At 51.0% G+C, this 17,805-nt stretch overlaps 1 long non-coding RNA gene across 2 annotated transcripts; it reads left to right on the forward strand.

Annotated features, from left to right (window-relative positions):
* Positions 1 to 2,596: 2,596 nt before the first annotated feature.
* On the forward strand, positions 2,597 to 17,139 carry LOC110344843 (uncharacterized). Of its 2 annotated transcripts, XR_002387724.2 has the most exons (3): positions 2,603 to 7,406; positions 11,315 to 12,447; positions 14,479 to 17,139. It is a non-coding gene; the product is annotated as an uncharacterized LOC110344843 (long non-coding RNA). The 2 variants fall into 2 exon arrangements; XR_015447695.1 differs by having other exon boundaries at positions 2,597 to 7,406; positions 11,315 to 17,139.
* The last annotated feature ends 666 nt before the right edge of the window (positions 17,140 to 17,805 follow it).

Below are 17,805 nucleotides of genomic sequence, written 5' to 3' on the forward strand. Positions count from 1 at the left end.
GTGGCTTGGCCCTGCAGGAGGCAATGTGTCAGGGGCTGATCTGGAAGTCTAATTCAGTGTGGACCACTAGGGAGCCCCTTTGTCTAAGGAGCCACTTTCTCTGATTCCTTTGTCAGTGACAAACCTGATAGCTGGATCTCAGCCACCTAATTCTGGCCTGTTGCTCATGTGACCCCACCTTCAGGAGCAGAAGAAAGAAGTAGATACCATTTGTAGGCCAGACTGGCCTTGAACTCTCTACGGAGCTCAGGCTGGCCTAGAACTTGCAGGATCCCCCGGGGATTACAGGAGTGGGGATTATAGGAGTCCACCCCTTGCCGGGCTAGGCCTTCCCTTTTTTCTGATGGCCATTTCAGGGGTGTTTTATTAGGGTAGGAGGAGATCAATACCCAGACAGCCGAGTCTATGGCACCCACGGGCCAGGAATCCACAGCCTCAGGTTAACAATTGTTCCCTACACTGCCCGAACAGGAGGCTGAGGCAGGGAGGCTGGGCGGGAGGGCACAGAGACCCCAGGAAGGTGGCTGGGCCCCCAGGTGCTGAGAGCTCCAGGCTTTGGGCGTCAGTGCCAACTCCACTCCTTGTGCCTCTCAGGCCAGGACCAGGGCACAGCTGGGTGCAGAGCCCCTCACACCAACCTTGCTCAGGAAGTGGATGGGGAGGGGCAGAAGTTTTGTCCCTAAAACTCCCACGTCCTGACATTAAAAGTGCGGGATTTATTGCATGTGTTTGTTACATCCTCTTTTCTGACCTGGACAGTGTATTGGGAGCCCTATTAAGAGGTTGAAATATTAGACAATGTAGCTGGGATGTAGCTCAGTGGCACTGCATCTGGCTGGCAAGAGCAAGGTCCTGAGTTCAATTCCTAGTACCAGAAAAAAAAAAATTAGACAACAAAATAAACAAGACAAATAAGGGACAGAGGCAATTTCAACTGAGCGCAGCTTCTGGTTTTTAAATTTCCACCACAGGGCATTGAGCACTCTGGCAGGAGCGGGGGTCATTTTTTACAGCATGTCCCTTATGTGTTATTTTTTTAAACTTTAAAATTATTGTTTTATTTATTTATTTTGGTTTTTTGAGACAGGATCTCCCTAGGTAGTTAGGGTGGGCTTGAACCTGTGGCAATCGTCTTGCCTCAGCCTCCCGGATGCTGGGATTGCAGGTGTGTGCCTGGACAAAGGACTCATCAGAGCTGTCAGATCGCCTGGGAAAACTTCACCTCTTCCTCTGAGCCCCGCCCAGGAGCATGAGGCCTTCTCTGGTTCTCCACCCATACTCCTCCTCCACCCAGCCTTGAGGCGTTTTACCCTTTGGCTTCCCTGTCCCAGGCTCTCAGCATGATTCCTTCTGGGTTTCCTCTCAGCAGATGTGGAGAGGGTGGCATATGATGGGAGGGTCCTGGATCCCTCCCAGTGAGACATTTGCCAGGCAAACCATTTTTTTGTACTGGGAATCGAACTCAGGACCTTGCACTTGACAGCAGGTGTGGCACCACTGAGCTACATTCCCTGCCCCAAACCATTCTTTCTCCTTCTAAAAGGACTCATTTTAGCTGGGCATGATTGTGCACATCTGCAATCCCAGCATTCTGGGAAGCTGAGGCAGGAGGTTCACAAGCTGGAGCCCAGTCTGAGGGATTTAGTGACTTAGTGAGACCTTGTCTCAAAAAAAAAGGCCCCCAAAATTTAAAAATAAATAAAAAGGTCATCAGTGTAACTCAGTGCAAAGGCCCTGGTTTCTCCATCAATTTTGAAAGATAGTTTTGCAGGGTACATCAATCTGGGTTGGAGGCTGTTTTCTTTTAGGGCTTGGAATATGTCACTCCAAGCTCTTCTTGCCTTGAGGGTTTGTATTGAGAAGTCTGCTGTGATTCTGAAGGGCTTTCCTTTGTATGTGATTTGTTTTTCTCTAACTGCTTCTAGAACTTTGTTCTTCTGTTGAGTTTCTGGAATCTTAACAATTATATGCCTATGTGTAGATTTTTTTTGACCAAGGCTATTTGGAGTCCTATATGCCTCACTTATCTGTATGTCAAGCTCTTTTCCCCTGCTTGGGACGTTTTCTGCCATTACTTCTGTGAAGAGTTTTTTTTATGTCATCTGCACTCTCTCCTGTTTCTTCATTGACTCCAATCAGTCTTATGTTATTCTTCTTTGCATTGTCTAGCAGCTGCTGGATTGATTTCTCGTGTTCCCTTATAATTTTGAAACAATTTTTCTTTTCCTGGTCACTAATTGCAATCTTATCTTCTATATCTGAAATTCTGTCCTCACATTGGCTCATTCTGCTGTGTAGACTTTCAATGGAGTTTTTCATCTCCTTGAAATCTATTTGCATCTGTTTTATGGATTTCATTTGTTTCCTATGTTGGGATTCCATCATGTTCCTCAGATCCTCTATAGATTTATTAATCATGTTTTGCACTAGGAGCACAGTTTCTCCTCTTATCTGAGAAATTATTTCTGATTTCATTTTTTCCAGATCCCCTTTTGTTGCCAGTTCAGTGGGTCCAGGTGGTTGAGTATCAGAGTGTTCCATCTCATTTCCCTTTGGGGTTGCTGTAGGTGATCTGGAAGTCTGGTTTTGAGGCTTATTTATGTGTTTTCTCATTTTGACCGGGGGTGGGGGGTCGGTGCTGTTGGCGCCCACGCGGCTCACTTCTTCTGAGCTGGGAGAGGTGAGACAGGGGCCGGGAGCAGCGGGATGGATGGTGGCCCAGAAGCCCTTTCCTGTGGACCAGGAGCAGTGGGATGGAAGGCAGCCCAGAAGCCCCTTCCTCTGGGCCAGGAGCAGTGGGATGGTGGCTCAGAAGCCCCTACCTCTGGGCAGGGATTCTTTAAATGCCGAGAACTTGATTAGCTCCAGTACAGCAGTCTGGTGGTCCAGTGTCCTCTGCGTCTTTGTAGTGTGGAAACAGGTGGCTGTACAGAGAAGTGGCCAAAGGAGTGTGGGGGGGTCCAGTGGATTGCTGCCGGAGTGCGGGCTGATTCAGTGTTTTCAGTGCGACTGGCGACCTTGGGACCCTGTCCGCAGACCTGCCTGTCTGCAGCGAAGGCCCTGGTTTCTATCTCCAGTACTGCCAGAAAGAAAAAAGATCCTGGGCGTGGTGATGCACACATGTAATCCCAGCACTTGGGAGGCTGAGGCAGGAGAATTGCCACAAGTTCAAGGCCAGCCTGGACTACACAGCGAGACCCCGTCTCAAGAGAAAAAAAAGGTCTTATGCAGCATAACTTTGTTAGATGACTCTGCTAACAAAGTGTCTGTCACTTATCATCTGACCAAACCTGTCTTTTAGATCCTGGACTGACTTGGAGCCTGCAGACAGGGTGGAATTTGAGCCCTTCTCCATGGTGCCCAGACCTCAGGCTGTCACCGGGGGGGAACCTGCTCACCAATGGCAGCACCCTCAAGGACACAGGCCACCTTTGAAGTGTGAGCTTCTGGTTTGGGAAGTTCAAGTGCTGGCTCATTGTTTTCTGGTGAGCTTCTGGGCCAAATGGTCACCGTAGGGACTGAGGGCCATTTTCTTGGCTATTTCTTGAACATGTCATTTTCTTGGTCCTCCACTTCCGCCTCCCAGCATGCATTATTTCTTCTGTTGAAACTGTGGCTCCGTTTGTCTCTGGCCTGGGTGGCACTGCCTTGGCTCCAGCCCTGGGCGGTCCTCAGTGATCACCCTAACTCAACACAGAGTCCCCTGTCTACGCCTTCCTTTTCCCTAACCTTCCCAGGTGTCCCCAGGTCCCTGACCAACCAGCCGAGCCATTGGGCGACCCGAGTTCTGCACACTCCTGCCTGAGGCCCCTTCTACCCTCTCAGTCGATGGGAGACCGAGGGTACCATGTGAGGCAGGGCTGGCTCCCTTCCCTTCCAGCTACAGAGTGGCAGAAGTTGTTGGCAGCTTTTGCCCCCCTGGTTTCCCTCTGCCAGGTGGTTCTAAGTCCTCCTTGTCCCACCCTACGTCAGATATGTGATGGTTAAACTTAGTCAGTGGCCAATGGATGAGCTGATAAATGTACTCTGGGGGTAAATCTGTCAAGATGTTTCTGGCACAATTTAGCATTTGAATCAGGAGACTGAGTGAAAATGAATCAGTCACCAATGCGTGGGGGTGAGCCGGGTGCAGTAATCCCTGGAGAGGTTGAGGCAGGAGGATTGCTGAGAGTTCCAGGCCAGCCTAGGCCACATAGCACAATTCTGTCTTTAAATATATATATATTAAGGGCCGGGGATTTAGCTCAGTGGTTCTGCCGCCTGCCTCACAAGCACAAGGTCCCGAGTTTGATCCCCGGTTCCCCCCCCAAATATACATATCTATTAAAAATTAAAAATCAGAAGATTCAATTTATAAACTGGGAAATGTACCCAGATTTCTGTACAATGATTTTTTTTTTCTTGGTCCACAGTGCTACCCGAATATGGAGCAGGATTTGCTTATGAAAATATTTACAAGTCTGCTGCAGTGTAATTGGCACTTGTTTGAGCACTGCATTCATATTTAATTTTGTATCATTTCTGAACTAATTTATTGGCATATTTTCTGCATTCCACTGAGAGATGTAACATAAATTACATTAATAATAAATGGCATGAGGGCTTTTTATATTTCTTTTCTGAGCTATCATTTAAAGATAATTTTCTATGACAGGGAATTCTAAATGTACTGCTGAAGATAAGACTTCCTTAATGTCTGCTTCAGCAACCAGCAGGAAACCCGATGTGATTTTATTTATATTTATGTCCTGGGTTTTGACACAGTGTGCTTGTTATTGACTTTTGTGAAGGTTGTCACGTCATAGAGTATTTTCAGCCACCCGTGAAAGCACAGGGCATGTGCAGACAAGTATTGGAAGCTAAAGCAAAATGCAAAATCGAGTTTAGCATAGGAAGCAAGAAGTTTTCCTGAGGGAATGGGCAAGGTATATGGACCCCAATTCTTCAGGTGGCCAATCTTTCTGCGGTCTGACTGTCACCTCTTGTCCACAGCCTAAAAACTTTAAATTGAGCCAGATGCGGTAGCACACACCCGGAATCCCAGCACTCTGGGAAGCTGAGGCAGGAGGATCTCAAGTTTAAGCCCAGGCTGGGCAATTTAGTGACTGCCTCAAAATTTTAAAAAAGGTAAAAAAGAGCTGGGGATGTAGCTTAGAAAAAAGAATCAAATCTCCAGCACTGCAAAAACAAAGAGAGAGAGAGAGAGAGAAAGAAGAAGAAGAGAAGAGAAGAGAAAAAAGAAAGGAAGGAAGGAAGAAGGAAGGAAGGAAGGAAGGAAACAGATTCCTGAGCCCCCACAATGCTTCTAGCAGTCAGGATTCTTTTGATTGCAAGTGACAGAAATCCAACCTAGAGGGCCACGGGTGATTGAAAGGACCAGAAATGTCCGTTTTGTTACAAAGCAAGAAGGGATTCTGTCTCCCCTACCCCATCCCCTGGGACCTGATGCCGCCCTGCCTCTCCCCTGCCTGAATCTGCGGGGTCACAGTGGACAGAAAGCAGAACCGGCAGCCCCCCTGCTCAGCCCAGCTCTGCTCCCCACGCCCCACCATCTGCCCTGTGATTCATGCCTGGCTGGATACAAAGTCGGACTCCATTCGCATCTTTGGACTTGAATTCATTCCAAAATCAAAGGTTTTAAGCTTGGCGGCCTCAACGTCAGTTTGGGAAATGAAGGTGATATTTGCCTTTGTCTCCTATCTTCAGAAAAAGAAAAAAAAGTGAGAAGGTTTTAAGAGTTGTCGGGCTAGGGCCGGGGATGTAGCTCAGTGGTTTCACCGCCTGCTGCGTAAGGGCAAGGACCCAAGATCGATTCCTGGCACCAAAAAAAAAAAAGAAAAAGAGTTCCGGGCGACTCCTTACCATGTGGGACTGGGACCCATGCTCTCCCCTTGGGGACAGGCAGGAGAGGCTGCTGGCTTTCTGTTGCCCTCCCTGCATTTTCACACTTGGGGGATGGGGGGTCTGATGGAGTCCATCATCCTCCAGTTCATGGCGTTTCATCACCTGCATCCGCAAAGCCCTCCCTGGCCTAGACTCGCTTCATCACCTCCATCCACGCAGCCCAGCCAGCTCCCACCCCTCGACACCACAGGCACACATTCTATTATATGAATTTTTCTGGTTTTTTGACATAGGATCTCGCTATGTAGCCCAGGCTGCCTTGAGCCCTCAGCAATCCTCCCAAGGCAGGCTGCAGAAGTGCCATCCGGCAGGTGCTCTGGTCTTTCTGCTCAGCCAAAGCGGTCGCTCTGCGCCAGAGGTGTTTGGTGTGGCCAAGGCCAGCATTTGTTTCTCTGCTCTTCCGGGATTGTCCCTGTCCCTTCTGTGAACTCCATGGAAACTGTCACCAGGACCCAGAGGCTCTGGATGCCAGGGCTCAGAATCCCAGCCAAGCTCTGAGTTAGCAGCAGGTGGTAAGGATGCACGGGACCCCATTCAACCCTGAGCCAGAACTGCCCAGGCTGGGTGGCTTGAGGTTCAGAAGCAGAAGCGCTCCAGTGCCTTCTTGGGTGTGAGTCCCGAGGGCTGCTTCTCTGGGGCAGCCTTGAGAAAGGGTAAATTGGCCACATCACAATACCCGTGCAGGGCTAGGGATTGAGTTCAGTGGTGCCACGGCCGCCTTGTAAGCACAAGGTCCCGAGTTTGATCCCGGTACAAAAAAACAAAACAAAACAAAAACCCATGCAGCCAGGCATGGTGGGACATGCTTGTAATCCCAGCACTCAGGAGGCCGAGGCAGGAGGATTGTCAGGAGTCCGAGACCAGCCCAGGATACATAACAAGACCCTGTCTCAAAAAAAGGAAAAGAAAAAGAAAAAAAAGAATGCATTATTTGCTTACTCATTGACTCATGAACAGGGCAATCCCAGACAAAGCCATTCAGGGGCATGAAGGGGCAGCTGGAGGAAACCTTTATAAGTTAGTTATAGGTGTGACAGCAAGATGAAGACAACAATTTACCTTTTTTTAGACAGGGTCTCACTTTGCAGGTCGGGTTGGCCTTGAACTCACTGTGTAGCCCAGGCTGGCCTCCAACTCATGATCCTCCTGCCTCAGCCTCTCGAGTGCTGGGATGACAGGTGTGCGCCACCACGCCTGGCTGAAGCAAGTGGCTCTGACGCAGGCTGGGCCATGTTTAGACAGTGACAAGACAGGGGGAGAACAACTGGGGATCTCAAGAGCAACGGAGCCAAACTACAGGCAGGCGACCAAGGCTGGTCGGTGGGCTTGCAGGAGATTCCTTTGGAGCTGACAAGGGAGAGGCCTGAAGTCTTCCCTCCAGGACCGCTTTTGTCCTTCCAGGAGAGGAGGAAGATGGCGCCTTCGAATTCCGACCGCTCCACCTGCTGGCCACGCCCTCCTCTCCTCCTGAGGCCGGAGCCCAGACGCAATGTAGAAATAAGGTCAGTTCCTAACCCTACATGGGCCTCTCCTTGCACAAGCAAAAGGAAGCCCTCGTGAATGACTCTCTAATCAAAAGCCAGAGCCAGGCGGGTGTGGTGGTGCATGCCTGTCATCCCAGCACTCAGGAGGCTGAGGCAGGAGGGTTGCTGTGCATCTTGAACTACACAGTGAGACCTGTTCTCAAAAAACCAAACAAAAACTAGTATTCCTTGAAGTCTTTGCCTCTTTACTTAACTATAACCTGCACAGCATGCTATTTCAGGCCCCTTCCCCTTTTTGTTGTTTTTTTTGAGACAGGGTCCACCTGACTCAGCCTCCCGAGTACTGGGATTCCAGGCATGCAGAACCAAGGCTAATTTAAGAGTGGTTTCTGGGTAGCTGATGTCTATCGCGACTTTATTGAACCAGGTGATACCAGTTACAGTCTAATCTTTAATTTATTGCTCATCCCCTGGGGAGGCATACAGGCCTGGTGTTCCTCTTTATCCAAGGCCCGGCCTTTGACACGTGCGCCTCCAACCAGTCTGACTGCCTAGTTGTGTGTGTTCTCATCCCTCGAGGGCCTCCCCCTGTCTGACTGCCTAGACTATTTCTCCCTAACTCAGCTGTCTGTCATGTTAGAGAGGATGGACGATTTTGAAGGATGCTCTGCCGTGGGTGAAATGATACCAAATAGCATCGTGTGCTACAGAGAAATGTCCAGAAAGGTGGAATCGATCACCAGGGCAACCTGTGTTGTCATCTCATTTAAGAAACTGCCACAGCCACTTAGCCTTCGGGCACAGGCACTGGATCCAGCGGTGGCCCTCCACCTGGAGGCAAGAGCTGCCAGCAACAAGGTGCCTCTCGCTGGGGCCACAAATGACCACAGCGCTTTTTAGCAGTGATTTACTTTTCAGTACTGGGCACTGAACTCAGGGCTCACGCATGCCAGGCAGGCACTCTATCACTGAGCTCCACCATAGTGCTTTTTGGGTTTTTGTTTGTTTGTTTGTTTTTGGTACTGGGGATTGAACTTGGATCCTTGCACTTGCGAGGCGGGGGAACCACTGAGCGAAATCCCTGGCCCAGTGCTTTTTGTTTTTAAGACTCACTAAGTTACCCAGGCTCCGCTCAAACTTGCCATCCTCCTGCGTCAACCACCTGTGTAACTGGGATTAGAGACATGAGCCACAGCACCCGGTAATAAAACCTCCCTCTCCTCTTTTTTCCAGTGCTGGGATTGAACCCAGGGTCTTCACACTGAGCTATAGGGCCGGGGATTTAGCTCAGTGTTTCTGCTGCCTGCCTCTCGAGCTCAAGGACCCGAGTTTGATCCCTGGTACCAAAAAAACCCAAACAAACAAAACACTGAGCTACATCCCCAACCCTTTAAACATTTTTTTTTCTTTTGAGGTAGGTTCTCAATAAGTTGCTAAGCTGCCCAAGCTGGACTCATTTATTGTTTTTAAGTCAGGGTCTCACTATATAGTTCAGGTTAGCCTTGAACTCACAATGTAGCCAAGGCTGGCCTTGAACTCACAGCAATCCTCCTGCCTCAGCCTCCCAAGGGCTGGAACCACAGGTGAGTACCACCACGCCTGGCTAGGCTCAGACTTTTTGATTCTTCTACCTCCCAGAACGCAGAACTCCAGGCATTTACCACCCACCCAATCGCAGTATTTTAAAACTAAGAATTGTGTGTTGTTTTCTTAGACACAATGCTATTCCACCCTTAATATAGGTCGTGTAAACAAGGCTCTGTGTGCCCTGGGAAACCTGCAAAACTCCTGAGCTCCCAGTTGCCCTGGTCTCCTTCGGCTCAATCATCTCCAGCTCAGAATAATTCTCACACCAGAGGCACACATGGGGGGCCCTGTGGGCTCCTGCATTGTCCTGAATGGAGGATTGGCGTTTGCTCTCTTTTGCAGTTAAGCCTTCCCATGCTGGATAAATCTGACGCAGTTTGGGACTTGAAGGGACAGAGAAAGGAAGGCAGGCGTGGTGAGAGGCTGGCTGGCTTTTCAGGTGGGGAAGAACTGGCCTGGTAGGGTCGGGAGACCTCAGCCTTGCCTCTGTGTCCATGAAGCCCTGGATCAGAGTGTGCCCAGCCCTTGGCAGTAAACTGGAGCCAGCTGGAGCAGGCCCTCCCTACAAGACAGCTCCACTGAGCTGGGCGTAGTAGTGCATGCCTGTCGTCCCAGCACTTGGGAGGCTGAGACAGGAGGATCTCTGTGAGTTCAAGACCAGCCTGGGCTCCATAGTGAGTTCAAGGCCAGCCTGAACTACATAGCCAGATCCTGTCTCAAGGTAAGGGAAACCCATTTGGGACCCCTCCTACCTCCCGGGAGCTATTCCTATACCCACCCCCCAAATTTTCCTACTCTTAACAAGCAAACCAAACCAAACCAACAAACAAAAAAAGCAGATTTAGCAGGGGTTAGATGGGTAACCGTACCCTAAACAGGAAGAGGCATAAGAGGGGAGGAGAAGGTGGGAAGCCATCTGCATTTCTCTGTATTTGTGTACCTGGGAGGTAGCAGCCTCCTAGGCCAAGGCAAATCCCCAACAACCAAAGCTAAAAGGCGCAGTCAGGATCTCGGGTTCCTTGGAGATAAAGGCTGCCTAGAGCTTCCTTCTCAAAGGGCCAGGCCCGAGTCCTGCCGCTCCTGTGGCCTCTGCACTTCTCCTCAGGCTTCCGTTAGTTTGAGCTGGGCTTTGGTTGCTTCCAGCCAAGAGGGATCGCTGTGTGTGGCTGAGCTGAGTGGGGGCCAGGAGCCCTGAGGTGGGGCTGTGGGGGTGACCAGGGCCACGGCGACAGTGTAGATGACTTGTAGGCTTCCTGAGCAGCTCAGCATCTCCGGACCTCTCTTGACATGGTCAGTTTGGAGCTGTTTCGGCCGGCTTCCTACAGACTCTGTGTGTGTGTGTGTGTGTGTGTGTGTGTGTGTGTGTGCGTGTGTGTGCATGCCTGTGATTGGGAAGAACACAGTACAGCTTTTTTTCCTTTCCTTTCCTCTTGTTTTTTCGAAGAGGCCTCGAACTTGTAGGTATCCTCCTTCCTCAGCCTCCCAGGTGGTAGGGATTACAGGTGTGTGCCGCCACAACTGGCCCTTTCTCTCTCTTTTTCTTTCTTTCTTTTTCTTTTCCCAGTACTGGGGATCGAACTCAGGACCTTGTGCTTGCCAGGCATGGTGCCCCTGAGCTACATCACTGGCCCTCTTTCTTTTTTTTCTTCCTGCCTTTCCTTTAAAAACTTTTTTTTTTGTACTTGAAGATTGAACATCAGGGCCTTTGCTCTGAGCTAACTGCCTGGCCCTTTTACAATTTTTATTATGAGACAGTCTTGTTAACCTGCTATGTTGCTCGGGCTGGGCTCAAACTTGCAATTCACCTGCCTCAGCCTCCCAGAGTGCTGGGGTTACAGGCATGGACCACTACACTCTGTTCAATGTTTCTGCAAACCTAAATACTACTCTAAAACATAAAGTCTGCTGGGCATGATGGCGCCCACCTGTTGTCCCAGCACTCAGAGGGCTGAGGCATGAGGCTCACCGTGAGTTCGAGGCCAGCCTGGGGTCCATAGTGAGTTCAAGGCCAGCCTGAACTATATAGCGAGACCCTGTCTCAAAAAAAAAAAGTATTAATTAAAATCAAAGAAAGCAAATTTGTTAATTCAAGGTCTTATTTCTAGTCTCTTCCAATTAAAAATCACACGGCGTGTGATTACAACTGTATTTGCTGCAGGAAAAAGTCATTCAACACAGGGAGATGAATGCTGTTGAGTCCCAGTGTGGGCAGGTGTAAAATCAGTTGCATCGACACAAACTTGAGCTGATCCGGATCCCTGCACGAACATACTAAGGCTCTTCCAAAGTTCGCACTATGCTCATTCTCACAGTTTCAACAATTTCATTGTTTATCCTAGAGAATCGCCAGAGCCTTGGAAAAATAAGCTGTGGCAAGAGCTCAGAGACGCGAATTCCGGCTGGGCTTGTCTCTGGGCGGCCTCCTTCCGCGGGGAGAGTCTGCGCCAAGTAAGTCTCGATCTCAGCAGTGGGAGAGGAATTCAGACACCCCGGGCTCTGTCGGCGGCGCTGCTGCCAGGGACCTCCTGGTGGAGCTGTGGAGTCTGAGGCTCCGGCCACTGTCCCCAGGTCTGTCCCCGGTCCCCACCTCAAGTCCTCTCCACGTCGCTCCTCCAGGGTCCTGCTGCGAGGAAGGCAGCCCCGCTGCTGCCATGGTCCGGAGTGGACCCGTGCCCTCCTTGAGGAAGCCTCCCTCCCACTGCCGCTGTTCCCAGCACCCCACGACCCACTGGTCTTCCTGCCCCAGTCGCCGCGCTTCTTCCCCAAAGATGCTACACACTGGGGTCCCCCCACTCGTGCCTCTTGATGTCCACTCCAGGCCCCGATGCACCCACTGCCCCTCAGTCCGGGAGGACACAGGACGTCCTGGCCCCATCACGGGTTCTGGGGCCCCCAGGGTCTGAGCCCCGGGTCTTCGCTCTTAGAGCTGGGTGAACAGGGTGCTTCCCACTGCAAAGGGAGCATCAGAGTCATGTCTGGATCACAGAACTGCCAGGCACGTCGGGGCAAGCTGTAATCCTAGCTACTCAGGAGGCAGAGGCAGGAGGATCTCAAGTTGGGCAATTTAGCAACTTATTGAGACCTTTCAAAAAAATTTAAAAATTTTAACAAAAGAGCTGGGGATGTAGCGCAGTGGTTGAGTGCCCCTGAGTTCAATACCCAGCACCTAAAAAAATGTCAGTTCTCGGGTGCCTCCCACGGTGCCTGGCAAAAGGCAAGCTCGGCCCAGCTTTTCCTTAGAGAGTGCTGCGGGTCAACACCTTCTCCACCCATGGAGCAGGGAGCCTGCAGGGAACAGCAGCAGGCCATGGGCACTGCACTGGGACGCGCTCAGCCCTTGTGGGCCTTGCCCAGGGACCGCTTGGCTTGAGCCTCTGGAAGCTTCCAGGCATGCGCAGAAGACAGAACCCAGATGAAAGAGAGGCTGAGCGATCTCACTACATCAAAATGGAAAAACGCTGGAAATTGCCAGGTAGGGTGGTGCACATCTATAATCCCAGCCACTTGGGAGACTGAGGCAGGAGGATCACAAGTTTGAGGCCAGCCTGGGAAATTTAGTGAGATTCTGCCTCAAAAATAAAATAAGCCAGGCATGGTGGTATATGCCTGTAATCTCAGCACTTGGGAGGCTGAGGCAGGAGGATCACCACAAATTCGAGGCCAGCTGGGCTACATAGTGAGTTCCAGGCCAGTCTAAACTACATAACAAGACCCTGTCTCAAAAAAACCCAACAAAACAGGGCTAGGGGTTTAGCTCAGTGGCACCACACTTGCCTTGCAAGAGCAAGGTCCTGAGTTTGATCTCTAGTACCCAAGTGCACTCATATTTAAGAAATGACAAAACAAAACAAAACAAAAGGAATTGCAGGGTCAGATAGTAATTCTATGTTTTTGGGGGGTCTTGCTATGTAGTTCAAGCTGGTCTTGAACTCACTATGTAGCCCAGGCTGACCCTGAATTTGTAGAGATCATCCTGCCTCAGCCTCCCCAACACTGTGGTTATAGGCGTGGGCCACCATGCCCAGCCTGAGCTATCTGTAACAGGCATTCTGTCCCCACCCCTTCTGACGACCCAGTGTTGGCAGAGTCCCTGGCTCGTCAGTCGCTCTCAGAGTGTGTTTAGTGGGTGGCTAAATCTCCCTGTGACACCATGCCCTTGGCTGTGTTGGAATAAGACTGTCACGTGGGGCCTCTCTGGAAAGCAGTGAAGTCATCTGGAGGTGTCACACTGGGGTGTGAGGGGCTGAGGAGGCAGGAGGGTGTTCACATACCAGCAGGGCCACCAACAAGGCTGTGGCCATTGCCAAGTGCTTCCAGCCTGCTGGGTCCTGGGATCAGCTCTTCCCAGAGCCCTGGCCAGAAAGCCCTTGTGAGACAGTGTTTTGGGGACGGACTCGATGTCCCAGACATTTGTCCCCCAGCAGTTCCAGGTCAGAACCAGCCCACACCACCAAAGAGAAACCCAAGGGTACCCAAGGGCCCCCCACGTCTTCCCCCGCTGGTTTCTGTCACCAGGCATTTATTAACCACCTGCTGCATGTGCAGGCCCTGCGGGGGACAGAGGTGCCCCGATTTCGCAGCATGTTTAGTCTGATTGCTGAGAAGGGGATGTGTACCTGTTTATCCAAACAGAGATTGAATGCGTTTGTGAGAAGTGACGCCAAAGGAAAAGACACAGAGTGCTGGGGGAATAAGCACCCAGGGGACCCCGCCTAGTTGGTGCCCGCAGAGGCATCCCTGGGGGCTGCCGTTTCTGGAGCCACAGGGCCAGTTGGAGGGAGGTGAGAAGCGCACCTGGACAGGTGGAGGAGGTGGTCAAGGTCCTGAGGCCACTTGGTGGCCTAGGAAGCTGCAGTTGAGTGGATCTGAGGACAGGCCGTGAGCTGAGGCTGAAAGGCACTGGCCTCCAGAGAGCTGGTTGGAGCCTGTGGGCAGGCAGGAAGGGGCTGATCCCCGCTGTCCCCTTACCTGGGTCTCTGCAGTCCCTCTTGCCACCAGGGGGTGGCAGCAGAGGACCAGGAGTCCCAGAGCGGGCCGAGCTGAGTGACAGGCAGACCCCAGTGAGCCTTAACTCCTTTGATGTGCGGATTCAAATTCAGGTGGGATTTAGGCTCCAGCTTTCCCACCAGGAATCTTAGCATCATGCTGTGCTAGAGAAGTCAGGATCCAAAAGAGGTTCGAAACCACCCTGAGCTCTCATCTGGCAACTGCCCTCAGGTGCTGAAATTCCAGTTTCTCCTCCAGTAAAGCAAAAGGAGAATCAGGGACTGCCCGCCGGAGCCGGCTGAGGGTCAGGCTGCTGCTGGGGCTGTGTGTTTGAGTTTTATTCCCTTCACAGCCACGGGTGTCACCCCATTTGACAGATTTGGGGAGGCCACTTGGTAGCCACTGTCCCTCAGCTTAAGCAGCAGGGCAGGGACTCAAAGCCTCAGTCCTTTCCTCTGCCTCCTCTGGGGTCATGGTTTCCATCTTCTTCCTTTCCTTTCCTTTTTCCTTTTCTTAGAAAAAGAAATGGTTTCCAGGATGGTTGTCCAGGCTGCCAACCCAGCAACCACAAGGAGGTTTACCTTAAACCACATTCCAGGTTCAAGAAAGCAGGAAACCTGAGATTCAGAGAAAGACTTCAAGGCCTGTTTGCTTTCCCGGGATGTTTTCCTCCGATCCTGAGCCTCCTGAGTCCCTTGGACACGGCAGGCCAGGCCACACCTCCCAGCTCTACTTCCTCCTGTCCTTAAGGTGCATTTGTCACTGTCCACCTGTCCAGGCGGCCACCCTCCCATCCACTCTACCCTCACTGGGCCTCCCTCACTCTGCCCTGCGTTTCCACTGCACCCCGACTTCTAACGGAGATATAATTTGACACTTCTTGATTTATTCCTATGTGAGCTATATCATTGTTGTTATTATTATTACATTTATTGTCTTGATCGTAGGCTCTGTGATGACACTGTTTTTGCTGTTGTTGTTTTTGGTTTTATGAGACAGGGTTTCACTATGTAGGCCAAGCTAGCCTTGAACTCACAGTCCTCCTGCCTCAGCCTCCTAAGATTATAGGCACGTGTTACCTCACCTCATCCTGGCATTAGTTTGTTTTTGTTTTTGTTTTTTGAGGTAGAATTCCACTATGTAGTTCATGTTGGCCTTGATCTCACTAGAAGCCCAGGCTGGGTTTGAGCTCATGGCAATCCTCCTGCCTCAGTCTCCTGAGGGCTGGGATTATAGGTGTGTGCCACCATGCTTGGTCTAGCCTGTTTTTTGACTGTTTTATCCACAGACCCTAAAACAAAGTGACTGTCACACTGTCACAAAGTAGGAACTCAAATGTGTGAATGAGTGAGTGAACATGTAAGCTACCCTAATGGTTACTCACTAAACATACTAGACTTATGAGGGAAGTATCAGCCCATGGACAAATGCAGTGGTGATGAATTTCATTTGTGGACATGCAGCCGACATGCAGGGGCTGCATGACCAACCATGACAGGCATCCGGGCACAGCGCACACGTAGATACACTGAGTGACAGAGCGCACACAACCTGAGATGCTAACATGGAGGCTCAGGCTTCGAACCTGAAGAACCCACTTCACATCCCAGGGCAGTGGGCGTGGTGGCATATGTCTGTCATCTCAGTACTGGGGAGGCTGAGGCAGGAGGATCCTGGGGAGGTGTGTGGGGAATCTGTTCAGTCCACCCTGGACTTCCTAGGAGAGTTCTGACCTCCAGGACTCTGTGTCACCATTGGGTCCTAAGTCCCAGTTGGGCGAGGGGAATAGAGGAGTCACACTCGAGGACGAAGTCTGTGTTTTGGAGATGGAGCCCATTTCTCGCTATTTAAGAACCTGTGCTAGGTTCACGAATTACACTTTTGGTTTTCGAATCAGGCAGAATTGCTTTGAAGGACATAGAAGGCAAGAACTCATGGAAACGGAAAGGAGAGAAATGCTGGCAGAGGAGCTGCTCCAGTGACCTCGGGGGCTGGAGGACTTGGGGACCCCCCCAGCAGCAGGTTGGAGCAGGTCTCTGGCCCTTCTATTCTCTCATTTTGGCCCAGATTAGGCAATAGTTCCTGGCTTTGTTTAATCTGAATCCTGTGTGAGTTTTTCGAGACATGAAGACCTGCTTTGAATCTTTTTTTTTTTTTTTCTTTTTGATACCGGGGATCGAACTCCGGTACTTGCACTTGAGCAGCAGGCGGTGAAACCACTGAGCTAAATCCCCAGCCCATGAAGACCTGCTTTGATGTCCCTGGCCACGGCCAGGCCCAGCGTGGGGCTGATGAGCTTCCACCTCCGCCAGCTGACTTCGCCCCTTCCAGCTTGGGTTCCAGCCACCGGGTTTCCAGTTATGCTCTGAAGTCCCTGTATTTGTGTCCCCTCTCTCTGTTTTATAGGTAGAAAGAGGTGCTGAAGCATTTCCCAAGGTGGAGGGCCTTCGGAAGTGTCCCACCGGGAAACTTGGATTAAAGCCTGGCCTAGGCTGTCACAGACCTCAGCCTTCCGGAGGCCACAGCTTGCCCCAGGCTCTGTTTCTCTGGCTGTAAAGTGAAGGAGTTGGTATGGTTGGGCACTCTGAGGTCTGTGGGTTGCAAGGGACAATGAACCACCTCAGCACAGCTTGAGCAACATGGGGGGTCTATTAGCTTTTCGTAGCCAATTGTATCAGTTGGCTTTCCCGTTGGTGGACACAATTCAGAGGGGAGAGTTAAGACAGGGTGTCAATATGAAGGTCAGGCTGGTCTTAATCTCGCTGTGTAGCGCAGGCTGCCACTGAATTCCAGGCGATCCTGCCTCAGCCGCCCAAGTGCTGGGATCATAGGCGTGTGCCACCCCACCAGTTTGATTTTTTTTATTGGTACATGTTGGATATACATAGGATAATGTTCACCACAGGGAATTTGTACTGGTACATGATGTATCTTGCTTCTTTGTCTCCCATTCCCCTCCCCTCCCTGCAACCCCTCTTCCCCTCGTGTACAAAAGCTTTGTTTCCTTTTTCCCTTCTGTTCTCTTTTTCTCTTGTCCCTTCCTTCCTTTCTCCCTTCCCTCCCTTTTTCCCCTTCCCATTTGAACACTTTCTTCCATTTCCCAATATCTATTATTCATTTTGGTCCTTATTTCCACTTTTGGTTTCTCCCTCCAGAGAAACAATGTGGTATTTAAACACGTGTGTCTGATTTATTTCACTTCAGAGTGTGGACTTGCCGGGGATTTAGCTCAGTGGTCCCGAGTTGGATAGCAGGTACCAAAGAAAAAAGAAAGAAAAAAAGAGTGTGTTCTCGGGGTCCATCCGTTTAACCAGAAATGCCTCCGACTCGTCCTGCTTTGCACATGCCCAGCTGGAGAGGAGGAGAGAATCAGTGTGGTCACCGGTTAGGTCCTCACTGGCTGCTCGAGGAGCCTCTTGGAAGGGTGGGGCACTGGGGAGCTGCTCAGTTCATGGCTTGGGGACACAGAGCAGGGACACCGAGCTGGAGAGGGAGGGGTGAGGGAGTGGATTCAGCCCCAGAGGCCACGAGTCCCTGCCTCACCCAGACACAGAGAGCTTGCCAAGCTGGTCAGCCAGGTGTTTCTTAATCCAGTGAAGTTGATTTATCCGGATTGACGGCCACGCCCTGAGAGGATGGAGGCCTGGGAAGGTAGGCAGGAGGTGGGAAGCCATGGGGACTTTCTCTCTGTCCCCGGCTGTCATGCCTGACCTAAGTGAATCCTTCACAAACAAACAGGACAAAGCAAACAGGCTGCTTTCAGCAAACAACAGCAGCTTCTCAGTCAATAGGGCGAATGGACTCAAAGCGGGGTATACAACCCCCCTGGTGCGGAGAAGTCCAG

This window comes from Heterocephalus glaber, unplaced genomic scaffold, assembly GCF_053883595.1.
Source record: "Heterocephalus glaber isolate CG9 unplaced genomic scaffold, H.glaber_assembly_v1.0 deba00001773, whole genome shotgun sequence".
Taxonomy (NCBI): domain Eukaryota; kingdom Metazoa; phylum Chordata; class Mammalia; order Rodentia; family Bathyergidae; genus Heterocephalus; species Heterocephalus glaber.